The sequence below is a fragment of the Protopterus annectens genome, chromosome 3.part1 (assembly GCF_019279795.1).
Source record: "Protopterus annectens isolate FY-2018-M chromosome 3.part1, PAN1.0, whole genome shotgun sequence".
NCBI classification, from domain to species: domain Eukaryota; kingdom Metazoa; phylum Chordata; order Ceratodontiformes; family Protopteridae; genus Protopterus; species Protopterus annectens.
The window spans coordinates 53,436,323-53,449,870 of NC_056732.1; the positions used below are offsets into that span (position 1 = coordinate 53,436,323).

General features: G+C 36.9%; 1 protein-coding gene across 3 annotated transcripts in view; it reads right to left on the bottom strand.

The window, feature by feature from the left end:
* Positions 1-13,548, bottom strand: part of RALBP1 (ralA binding protein 1) — a 597,292-nt gene that overhangs the window by 78,239 nt on the left and 505,505 nt on the right. The gene's annotated exons all lie outside the window — the stretch shown is intronic.

The window sequence follows — 13,548 nt, forward strand, 5'->3', positions numbered from 1 at the left end:
AGAGGATGTACTTAGATTAGATACCAAATCATATTCAGTGTTAGCTAGCTCAGAACATTCTCAAAAGAAAAAAGGAGTAGCTATCCTATGGAACAACTCATTACCTAAACCAAAAATTATTAATACATATAAAGATAATAAAGGAATGTTTTGTCTAATTACTATTCAGTTTAATAACAAAATACACACCTTAGTAAATCTGTACTGGATTCCAGGAATAGGCACGGATACGGTAAAACAACATTATGATCATATAGTACTACTTTCTAAGGGACATATAATATTAGTTGGTGATTTTTATTGTATTTTAGACAATAGAGAGTCAACATCACATAAAAGAAGAATTGCAGCTTCAGCCAAATTGTTGAAAGAGTTTTGGAAACATTTCTTGAAAAATATACATACCTTTGCTGATTCTGATACCTTAGGTTATACTTTTTTTTTCAAATAGACATATACACAAAGATAGCTAGAGTTTTGTTTTCTAATGATTTAGTAGATTCTTTAATTAATACCAAGGTGATTACATGTTCATTATCTGATCACAATTCAATAATTTTCGAATTTTTAGTTACCCCAATCCGTGATGTTCAAATAAGTAGAACACCTGCCTATATAACTAAATTGAAAGATTTTTAAAGATTTTATAACATCTGAAATCCAGAATTTTATTGACCAAAACAATATAAATAATATTTCTGAGATCTTTGCATGGGATGCCTTAAAAGCCTACCTTTATGGCAGAATTATAAATTGGTATAACATAAAAAGGAAAAGTTAGCATGAGCAGTTAAAAGAAATACAAAATAAGATAGATTCTTTGAAACTTATCAAAGAAAAAGATACGAATAAAAATTATATTAAAAAAGAAACTCCTTGAATACTAAGTATATGGAAATATTGAATCATAAAACTGATTATTTTACAAAAATTTAAAGTCTTAAAATTCTCCACCAATCTTAGATGTCTGAATTTATTGGCTAATAAAACTAAAATAATCAAATTCAATCATTTAAATGAAATATTCTCCCCTAAAAAGAAAAACACAGTTTCAGGTATACAGAATATCTTAACTGAATTTAGAGAATTTTTACAAACATTAACCAACAGTCTAAGATAATAGATTCTAACCAAGACATCAAATCTTTTATTAACAAATATACAAAAAAGACTATCTAGTGAACAAGTTACTGTTATTGACAGACCCATCTCCTTCAAAGATGTCCAATCCCAAATTACTAAATTAAAACCAAATAAAGCACTGGGAAATTATGGTATCATCGCAAAGGTTTATAAATTATTACCATATTATGCCTTACAACTGCTTCATAAAGTATACAATATTTCCCAAAATGACAATCTAATACCTCCATCATGGAAATATGCTTTTATCTCCTCAATCCTCAAAACTGATAAGGACCCTGTTAAATGTTCATCTTATAGGCCTATTTCCTTATTAAACTTTGATTGTAAAATGTTTGTCAATTTATGCAGACAGACTTAAACATTTTTTGCCCGCATTAGTCGATGAAGATCAAACAGGTTTTATAGTAAACAGAAACTCTTATGACAATATCAAAATAATTCTGTCCTTAATTGAATCAGTTAAATACTTAAAAAAATAGCTTAACATTAATCAGTCTTGACATAAACTGAGCTTTCGATTCAGTTAATTGGGCTATTTATTTTTACTTTTGGAAGAAATAAAATTCTCTAATAGTTTCAGAAATCTAATTAAAAGTTTATATCAAGGTAACCAAGCATATATTAAAATAGGTACAAATATATCCAAAAATATACCAATAACCAAAGGAACAAAGCAAGGGTGTCCTTTATCTCCTTTACTATTTACATTGATTGTGGAACCTTGAGCTAATTTGATAAGATATGATGAAAACATTGAAGGTTATAGCTTGAGCTCTAATGATGTTTTCCAATTACAAATGTTTGCGGATGACATACTCATTACTCTAGGTGCAAATAATGCATCTATTCATGCTCTTTTTATAGAAGCTGAACATTTTCAAAAAAGTCAGGCTTAATCTTTAATAACAACAAAACTAAAATCTTGACAATTGGTCTTAAAAAGATAGAATTACTAGATGTCTATAAAAAATACCAAGCACAGTCTAATGAACTACTTTATCTAGGCATTGTAATTGCTAAAACATAAAAGATATAATTCAAATCAATTACAATAAAAGCTTACTGGCAATAGGAAATCTCATTAAAAATGGGGAAAAATCCAATTTTATATGGATGAAAAACTTTTAATTATTAAAATGATTCTATTACCTAAAATTCTTTACATTATCCAATCAATCTCTTTACCTCCCCTCCTAGTTGTTTAATTAAGAAATGTAATTCTGTGGTTCCCTATAAGACATAGAATAATTGGGAAAATGGGGGTATAGCTTTGCCTAATTTAGAAATCTACTCAATTTCTGCAATGGCTAAATTTATTTCTCTTCTTATATATATTAAATACACTGCTAAATGGAAGAACATTCTAGAAACAGTAATGAGTGATGCAATAAAGAATAATAAAACACAGAAATTAATGTTGTTTAATAACTCTTATCTGGATCTTAAAAGATTATTTTTCCACTTATTCTTCTCAGAATTTTAGAACAAATTATATAATTCTTCTTTTGAGATCATTTAGAAACTATTTATATAAGTTCAACTTGTATAAAGATTGGCTATTTCTCCTATTCCCTATAGCCTACACACAAGGTGCTATATTTTCTTCTGATTTTATGAAATGTATTCTTTTCAACAAAAAAATAAAAAATTTTAGTCACAAATGATATCTAATAATGACCTGAAATCCATTAACTTACTGAAGAATGAACATGATTTTGACGCAACATCCTGGTTGGATCTACATGAAAGTAGAAAATATGTATCTAATAAACTTGACTCTGACTTTATCAACTAAAAGTTCAGTTCCTAACTTAATTCAGTATATGGTGCGGTCTATAAATCATCAATCACAACTAAAACATTGTATCTCACTTATATAAACCACATCTAGATAATATATGAGATTACTGGAATTATTTCTCCTTAATTAATAATCATCCCACAACAGAGAAAGACAAATTACATATATTACAATCTGCTAGTGTAACCACTTCTTCACTAAGATGGAAATTTTTCACATGGAGATTTTTGCATAGATCTTTTATAATCCCACTTTCTTTAAGCAAATTTAGTAAGAAAATGTTAACTGCTGGAGGTGTAACAATGTAGTTAATGCTGATTGGGCCCATATGGTATTTGATTGCACAGAATTAAATAATTTCTGGAAAGACATTAATCACTTTTTACGAGCAATTTTCACAGACAATTATTACTCTCAAAATCTTTAGCTTTGTTCAACACTCCTGTTCCTAACTGTATTACAGAAACTAATCAACCTCTGCCCTGGTCCCTTTTATCAGCAGTCAGGAAAATGGTTACAAGAAACTGGAAGTCTAAAATCTTCTCCCTCAGTGAATGAATTCAAAAATCTACTTTTTGAAGTATGTAATTTAGAGATATTAACCAAAAGAGCAAGATCCTCTAGGAATACTATTGTAAATAATATGTGGAAGAAAGTTTATGATTTGTTAGATAAATAATTTAACAGTAATGTATCAATATTTATAAGAATTTTAATTTGCTAATATGTACTTGTGGAAAGTGTCAATGTATATAGTTTAAACGTGTTTGTTTTTTTTCTTCACTGTCATTAGTAAGCATATTCAAAATTGTACATAACTCAAGATAATGTTTGTTTTATCCATTTCAATTCAATACAGTTGCTTTAAAAAAAGAAAACTCAATTATGGCAGTAGAACAAAAGGGCAATAAAAGAAAGTCATATGGAACAAAGGCTAATTTGTTGTAAAATAAAGTAATATTGGAGAATTGTAAAAACGGGAAGAACCTAAGTATGGCATGGATTGACTACAAAAAAGCATCTGATAGTATCCCACATTCATGAATAAAAGAGTGCTTAAAAAAGTATGATGCACCCGACACTAACAGGTTACATTACAGTGACTATCAAACAGGGGCAGACCAGATACACCCTACACTAATCAAAGGGGGATATTCCAGGGTTACTCTCTGTCACCACTGCTATTCTGCCTTGCCCTTAACCCATTAAGTTTTTTACTTAACAGCTTAGGCCATGGATATAATTTTGCTCCTAGAAAGCAGCACAATGTAAAGACTTATCTTCTCTTTGTTGATGATTTATAACTGTATAGCTCATCAGATGAGGAACTGAAAGTACAACTGCATATTTTCAAAACTTTTTCAGATGATACAAGAATGTCATTTGATCTTGATAAATGTGCAAAAGCAACCTTTAAAGCAGCAAAACTACAGCACCAGAAAAACATCAGTTTGGAGCAAGAATATGATATAAAAGAACTTTATCAAGAGAGAGTGTATAAATATTTGGGAATTGATGAAGGATAAAACATGAAAAAATGCAAATAAAACTTAGTAAGGAATACTTTAGAAGACTTAAATTAATCCTGAAAACTGTGTTGACATCTAGGAACAAAATCCAAGCTATAAACCAATTTGCTCTTCCTGTCCTAACTTACAGTTTTGCAGTGATTGACTGGCCCCAAAATGTGTTGGACAGATTAGATAGGAAAACGAGAAGGATGCTTCGTGCTCACCAAATAACTTATAAAAATCAGTGTATACCAATATTATATATTCTCCATTCTGAAGGAGGGATGGACCTCCTTGAAACCTATTACATGTATAGATCTGCAATCATGAGAATCCACACATATTTGCTGACCTCACAAGATCCAAATGCAGTGAAAGTTTTGAAACATGAGGAGAACAAATCTAAGATGACTTCTCTGTTTAATCTAGCAGAAGCATATCGGCGTCAAACAGGAATGGAAATCAAACCAGAAATAGATAAAAATCTGGAAAAAAACTGAATGTGCCAAAAAACAAAAAGAATATAAGGTGAAGGACCAAATGCGAAGGCAAGAAATGTGGAGAATGCATAAATATAGGTGCAAGTATAGAAAACTTCTGAAAGAACCTTATTAGGAGAATTCAAACCAAGAGATGAAAGGTTTATATTGGCAGCGCAAGACAGTGGGATACGTACATGCTGGTTTACAAAGTCCATTGAACATGTGGGAGAAACAGACAAATGTAGGTTTTGTAAAACTGAATTGGAAACAGTCGCACACCTCATGCTGGTTGTGGCATACTAATGGGTGTATACTGAAAGGTATAACAATAATGCCAAGACTGTTGCACTGGGGATTGTGCAAACATTATGGTATTGAAGTGGCTGAAAAACACTGGAAACATGAGCCACAAAGCATCATAGAAAATTATGAAGTTTACATCACATGCCGTCATCCATTACCAATAGTTCAAAAGATAGATGCTAGAAAACCGGATATAGTGGCCCATGAAAAGAAGACAAAAGTAGCAAGGATCATTGAAATAGTCACACCCACAGACTACTGTGTGTTGTGTACAGAGAGAGACAAAGTCATAAAAATATCAGGATCTGCAGGCAGAAACGAGAGCAATGTGGAAGAAAGGTACCCAGAAAGTTCCAACAGTAGTAGCAGCAACAGGTCTTAGAATCTACAGTCGTATTTAGACATGTTACCAATCCATGTAACCCTGTATGAACTGCAGGAGAAGTCATTACTGGGCACAGTGAGGTGCTGCGAAGAGGACTTTTGGCTGAAATCAGAGACTGAAACAATACTAATTTCATGAACTTTAATCATACGAGTTAAGAATTGAGTCCATTCCTGTCATGGTATTAGAAACGCAAAAGATTTGGAGAAATTAAAAAAGCAAATTCAATCTCCTGCTTCCAAGCAAGATGAGATGGACTGCACTATGACCATTCAGAGATGGACTGCACTATGACCATTCAGAGATGGACTGCACTATGACCATTCAGAGATGGACTGCACTGACCATTCTGAGATGGACTGCACTGACCATTCAGTGTTTCTTTTTTTATGTATTGATTCAGATGGTAATGGTCTACAATCAGTCTAAGCTTGTGTGTCTTTCTGTGTAACATGACAAATCTTGAGTAGACTCTGGATTCTCTCTGGTCTGGTGGGAAATATTGGATGGCTCTTTTGAACAGAAAGTTTTGCACCTCCTACTGAATCAACTTTCACTGTTTGGGTGGAAGAGAGGGCAAGTAGTTTAGAAAATGTAACTGTGTAGCCTCTGAATGTATATCCTGTTCATGGACTGTGCACCACACCAAAACTAGTCACTCAATGGACCTACATCAGAGACTCATGTTAATGGTGGCAGGGAACTGTGTGCTGACAGTCCTTAAAGAGGTTGGTATAATGGTTAAGATCTACATCTTACAGACACAAGGTGCAGGGTTTGATTCTCACATGGGTTAATTGGCTAGGGTTAAAATGGCCCACAATGGCAGTTAGCCTAGTACTAATCTATGAACCTATGATGGCCTGCCACATAAGTGGGTGCAGAGAGACTTTTCCCTAACTTCCTCCTGAGCAGGACAGTCAAGCAACTATTCAGGGTTCATACTTCTATTGAGGGAAGGAGCAAGAAACCCTTACTGATGCAGTCCACCTCTGCCTCTAGTACAGAGGCCATAAGAGAAACTCTTCATAACTCAGAAATATCTGCAAAAATGCTGCTGTAGCTGAAGCAGCTGAGACTTCAAAACCAATTATTGTTGGCTCCTTTTTGATTTCTCTGAAATGACCTCTGAGGAGCAGAGAATCTGACCACAACAGCTGTAAGCATCTTGTCTTCTTGTTCACACTGTTGCAGCTTTTCATTTACTTCTTATCCAATTAAAAAGGTTCCAACCAAAGGGGCATTCATAAAGACCACTTTGATTTGTTCTGGAAAGCCAGTCAACCACAGCCAGGCACAAAGAAAAATCACATAGCAAAGTCCGAATTTGTGTAATGCGCTCCTCCATCTCCAGCGTTGTGAAGGAGATGCATGGAGAATGATGAAATGGAGTTTAATGTTGCCACCCGTGTCGCTATCTGTTTGCAAAATATCTTTAGTGAACAACTGCTTCAGAGTTTCTAAGGTCTTACTGACTTGTTTCCACTAAAACCATACAATATGCACCAACTAACTCACTACTCTGATGGAAAAACTATAGGATGTATAGATACACTTTCCTACCACATACATCACTTCAGAGTCTTTATTCAGGGGATGGATAGCCTGGACATCCTCTGGAGACTCTCAACTGGTGGCCCCTGACATCATAATAGAATGTACAATTGGCCCCCTTACTCTAGAGTAACCTATTCTTGGGGGTCCGCAGCACTGGTAGTGGCTCTACTACATCCAGCTTCCGGCAAACGTTGGTACAAATCATATCAGTTAATGTATTGGTGGAAACCAGCCAGGCCACTGGGGGTGAGGACTTACAGGCTTCCTGTAGGATCTCTGTTGGGTAGCTGGGAGTCGAAGGGCCACAATCCCTTCTGCTGCTTTATTTTTTAAACTATCCCCAAACTTGAAGTCCTCTGGAGGGATCTGGGAGAAGCCTTCAATAAATTGAGTTTAGTGTCTGGGGTGGAAGACTCCAAGGCTAGGTCAATGTACTTCCTCCTCCATGCCATTTTCCTTGGAAGACTCGGTGGGGAGTTTTGCAAATATCCTTCAGGAGCAGGTAACCCAGATGTGATATATATTCCCTTGGCCTTTGTTGTAAGTTCTGGAAGGGCCAGCTAGATAATGTGCTGGAAGGCCCAACATTGGTACTGTAAAGCAGTGAAACCAGTGGTGCATACGCCTGTCCCAGTGGATAGATCATGGACGATCTCCCTCAATGCTGTATAACTCGCTAAAGTTCCCAGAGCCAAAATCACTGGCACCAACTGCATTAGAAGAGGCACCAAACAGGAAAAACTGTTAGTACAGACCATCTGAGCTAATGACCCCCACACTGAAGCTATCAATGTGGGCTTTGGCAACTAAGGATTGAAGGCTAAAAGTTGTTCCTAACAGACCTAATGGGGGTTGGCATCAACATTGCTGCTGTTGACACTCTCTATTAGCATTAACGGCACTGACAAGAGAGAAAAGCAAATCAGAGGGTGCAGAGGACATCAGCACTGGGTGTCCTACAGGTCTCAATACTTCCAGTACCAGAACTGGGCCTAGGATAAGAACAGAAGCAACAGGGACTTGAGTCTGTTCTCACATCACATGAGGCAGAGAAGGGGCTGAGTACAGTGAACTGAAGTTGGGCCTCGTTAAAGGGCATCATCATCTTGTCACATTTGAGTTGAGCAGGGCTCTGGAGAGACCTGGGGAAATGGAAAATGGAGGCTGAAGCAGGTCAGAAGACAGTGACCTTGACACCTCCTGCTCCAAGAAGCTTCATGTTCTCCTCGGAGCAAAAATCAGTTGGGGCAGATGAGTATCGTCTAGCAGGAGATGCTAGGTGAGGAGATGTGGTCTGATGGCCTGAATGACCTGGCTGAGGAGAAAATAAAAGTCTAGGAATCTTGACTGGAGACAATATTTCTAGAACTGGCTGCTCTGCCCTTCTAAGCCTCTTTTTCTTCCTTTCCAGCCTCTTCATTTTCTCTTTCCCTATTTTCTTTTTCTTTCAGTGGATCGTTCTTCAAAAAGACGTTTAATATGAGCCTGCTGCAGTAATCTAAAAGGGTCCTCACACTAACACATTAAAGTGTTTTTTTTTTTTTTTACAAATAGTTTCATAGTTTAGTACTAGGCTATCTGCCCTGGGGCATTTGTAAGCCTAGCCATAGTGATGTGGCTTTCGCCACCCCATGAAATGGTACAAAAATGCACAGAATACATTTAGAATACTGTGCCTCTGTCTAGTAGTGACACAATGAAGGCCCCCTTATATAATAGAATTAGTTTACTGTGTCCCTGTCTAGCAGTGACACAGATGTGACCCCTGGGGTAAACTTACGATCTCCCATCCACTCATCAAGATTTCTCTTGAAGAGAGTCAGTGAGGGGCTCTGCCTAACATGAACTGGGATCTTGTTCCAAAGCATGGGAAGCCTCTGGGTTATGAATCTATCCCTCCAGCATGTCCTATCCATACTTGTGCCGAGGTTTAAGTCTTTAGCTCTCGTGGTCCTGATGGATTTGGATTTTTTGAGGTGAAGCATGTCCATCAGATCCTGATTGGACATGGCCTTGTACGTCAGGCAGAGATCACCTCTGAGCAGGCGGTATGCTACTGAATAGAGCTGGAGTTTCTTTAGTCTGGCAGAATAAGACATATGCTACAGAGTCAAGATGACCAACTCCATGACACAACACAAAGTTCACATGGGTCTTCTGGAAATATCTTATCGCTGCACCGGTGGCATTTACAGAAGCCAGAGACCTTTATCCCTGGAGTCCTCACCAGTCATACAAATATTTGTAATTTAAGAGAAGCTACTATGAAAGCACAAAAACAAAAAGTTTACAATCTTTTTTTTTTTTAAACAATGTAAACGATGGGTAGTTTAAGGGGAACAGAAGTGGGAGAAATTAAAGTGTGGAGATGCATGAAATTGACAAACTGTTTCCAATGAAATGCTGGCATTAACAAGCTGTTAAAAAAAAACTTTGGGGGATTAGCTCTTGAAATGTCTGCAACTCTAAGAAAACTGCTCCAGGCAGCTTTAGATCCTGCTGAAGCACTGATAGTGACAATAAGAGCTAGAGCACGGGATTGTGGGTAATGGGAGGAGTTCAAGCTAGTAAAACAGCTCATTGCTGCAGTGCAGGAGTTGCCTTCAGTGATTAGTCCATCTGTTTATGGTATATGGACAGGACAAACATAAATCCTGCATACATCTTTCAATAACTGAACCCTCATGACCATCAAACAATTCCACCAAGTAGGAACTTGGTTAGGACAACCAACACCACGTACAAAATAAAGTAAAAAATCAACTCAGCTATTCTGGGCGACTAAAATTTCCCACTCTCTCTCCCCTTGAAGGCTAGGTAGCCAGTAATAAAAGGGTGCTTCTCTCTCAGCTCAAATACTGGCTATCCTTGGTGGCATCAGCCTCTAAGAAAACTCACCTCCTTACAACTTTCTGCCAACAGTATATGCAGGTAACATTTTCACCTGAGACACAACATGCCCACAAATTTGTAGCCAAAGCTCACTGGCTGACCATCTCTCACGGGATAAAACATTTGCTACTCTCCTACTCTTTCAAGCTTAGTCTCCAATACTTCCTCCTCCTTTGCAGACCATGGACCTCAGACTAAACAACCTTAGACCCCTTCCTCTCAACATAACCACTCTCCAAAAACCCAAACTAAAGATTCAAAACGCCCTGCTCAGACCACAGCTTCTCCAAGCTAGGATCACAAGTCTGGGAATCCATCCCAATTTCTCTTCAAGAACAATCTTCCCTTAAAGTATTCAGAAAGGAACTAAAACACTGCAATTACATAATTCTACAACACTCTTATTTAATCTCCTAGTCACATGGGTCCCCTTACACATGGTCGAATGACAGAAATTCGAAACCCATATGGCCAAGACCATATGTTCGACATCTGGAATTCAGACCATGTGTAACGGACATCTCCATGCAGTGTGGAATGGAAATATTTCCATTTCCACACTGTAGTGCAATCTCGGAGTTGGTATATTAAAGTTATGGGGGTGTGGGCAGTGTAGCCCCCCCTGCCAACAATTAGAAAGTGTGAATGTTGTGTATTTTTTTTTTACATGTTCGAAATTGCGGAAGTCAAACATATGGTCTCGGCCACATGGGTTTCGGCTTTCTACAATTTTGATCATGTATAGTAGACCTAGTCACACATGTACCCAAATTCTACAACACTTCCATTTCATCTCCTAGTCACACCTGTATCCAAATTCTACCACACTCCCATTTCATGTCCTAGTCACACATCTATCCAAACACTGATGTACATTCAGACACTTTAAACTACATATATGATGTGCACAGGCACAACTAATTTATTCTACATTCTTTACAGTCTCCCACTCTTTACTCTCCCTATCGGTGATAGTATCGCTTCACTTCTCTACTTAATTACTCTGCTAATGACATGTTCTTGTCTACTTTCCTACATTTAGGACACAAGAACATGTATTATACATCCACTGATTCGCTGATACATTGTTGGTACACTGTGTTATACATCTACTGATTGATTCTCTGATACACTGTTGCTACACTGTATTATACATCTACTGATTCTCTGATACATTGTTGCTACACTGTATGCTGTAATACCAGTTTTGTTTTCTATTCTTTATTGTATTTTCTATTTTAAGCTCCCAAGCTGAATCTGTAAGCAGTCTAAACAGAACAATGTTCTACCACAGTTACATTTATTTAAAGAAATAAAACACATATACTCGTATTTAACAGTGGGGTAAAAATGGAAAATGAAGAAGAGAAATGAAACATCGTGGAAAGGCATGGTGTAAAAATAAATTGAGAATGTTATATCTGCCAAGATGAGCATGTATTCAAGTTTAATGAAGACAAAATTCTTCTTGGGAAGATCAACAGTCTGCAGCACATGCTTTTTGCCTCAGCAACATACACTGTGCAGCTGTCCTAAATATGTCCAGTACAAGTTGATGAACTACACACTCCCACATACCAGTCTGAGTTTACTATATAGACCAGTAGAAGGACAGGGACGTACCAGTACTGAACTTTAAGACTGCTGATTATGTCAGCAGCATGTACGAAATCAGTTTGGCAGCATGTGCCACTCAGCTACTCTGTTATTAGAGGATAGCGCACCTCTAAAATGACTGAGCTAGCACTGAAAGTTACACTGCACATAGGTGCTAAACTGCAAAAGGTTTATGAGAAGTTTAAAGGAATGTATTATTATTATCTGTCAAAAAACAAGGACATTGCAGTACTTCTCAAAAGACATCAATGATCAGGGTGAGGAAACAGAGGCTTTAAATAGAAGCAATACCTTGGGTTCCACCTCATGGTCACTTGTTTTCTGCCACTTAACAGAGATCAATAAGCTTGGCCTATAAAAAAAGATCTTATCTTACATAAATTACCAGTCATTTACTATTTTATAGTTTTTGGTCACCACCTCTGTAAAATCGGTAATATAATATAGTTACAAATGTTAATCCCAATGACAAAACTGTTGCTGTGAAGCTTAAGTACACTAAATGCACAGATCTGCAATACCACTTTCAGGTAACCACAGACAGCCTCCCAAAATGTAAGTTACATTTTCTCTTTCTATACTGCTGAGGATAACAACTTCAGACCTGAACAATGAATAAGAGCTATAGCCCATCAAAGCTTTATGGCTTCTGGACCTCATCAAGATTTCTTGATGCTGGAAAGCCAAGGAAATTTGTCAACAAAAAAATCTTTTTCTTCTAAAAGATGATAAACACAGAAAGATCATTTTTTTTGCACAAAAGGCTGAAACCAGCAAAATATTAGACACATCACAATTACAAAGAATGTATGGGTTAATTCCTGGTAAGCTGGAAGAGAATTGCATTATAAAATGAAGTTAGTGTATGGACAAACGAAAAATGAAAATATTGCAGTTTTTTAAAGGGTGGCAAACTGACGCTTCCATTAAGGAAATATAATGCCATAAATTCTTTCTTCACTAAGCAGGTCAATCACAGGGAACAGCCAAGTTTGTAAATGGACAGTGTATATGAACTACTGTGCTGTCCGCCTGCCCCCCCCCCTCCATTTTCTGCCTTTTAGCTGTGCTACCCTATTTGTTTTACACAACAGTATTCAAAAGCGATAGAAACCTACTCACCACAACCAATCACCTTAAGATCTTTCCCTTGTGAATATATAGATATATATTTTTTTTCTTATTCTTTAACAGCAATCTGCATGATATCCCAGACAACAGTCTCACAGATCTAAACCTCTTCCTAACAAACACGTGAACTACAGAACCATGGCTACCACACAAACTATCATCAGTTAAGCCTGACCTTAACAGTTCTTCAGCTCAGCCTTCATGTGTAACTATACTAGAAAGAGTTAGTTCAGCCATTTTCCATTTTGACAGATTTGTGATAAATTACATTTTACGCAGACAAGGTGCATTCCAGCACTTTATCAATCAGCAATAGGAGGAGAAGATTAAAGTCACAAGTTCACTGCTGATCTACACCAACTTATTACTATCACAGAGCCCTCTAACTGGATGCCTCTATCACTGCCTGGCAGTGACAAAGGCCTGAAATCTTCAAACTCACGGAGTTGCAGAATTAAAGGAAAGACAACGGCAATGCTTAGACATTACACTCTGATCTTGAGTAAATACGCAGCACAACTATGGTAATTAAATATAGTGATCCAACTGCTACAATCATGCAAGGAGGATCATGTTTTTTGGGAATCGAGAAATGGAACTTTCCAAATGACAAATGAAAGGAAGAAATCTGAATTCTGGATGCGACAGGAAAGAAGTGCGGATGGAGGGGATACACAAGCCCTTTAGCTCCAGGACACAGATACCATATATGGGTCAAAGTGA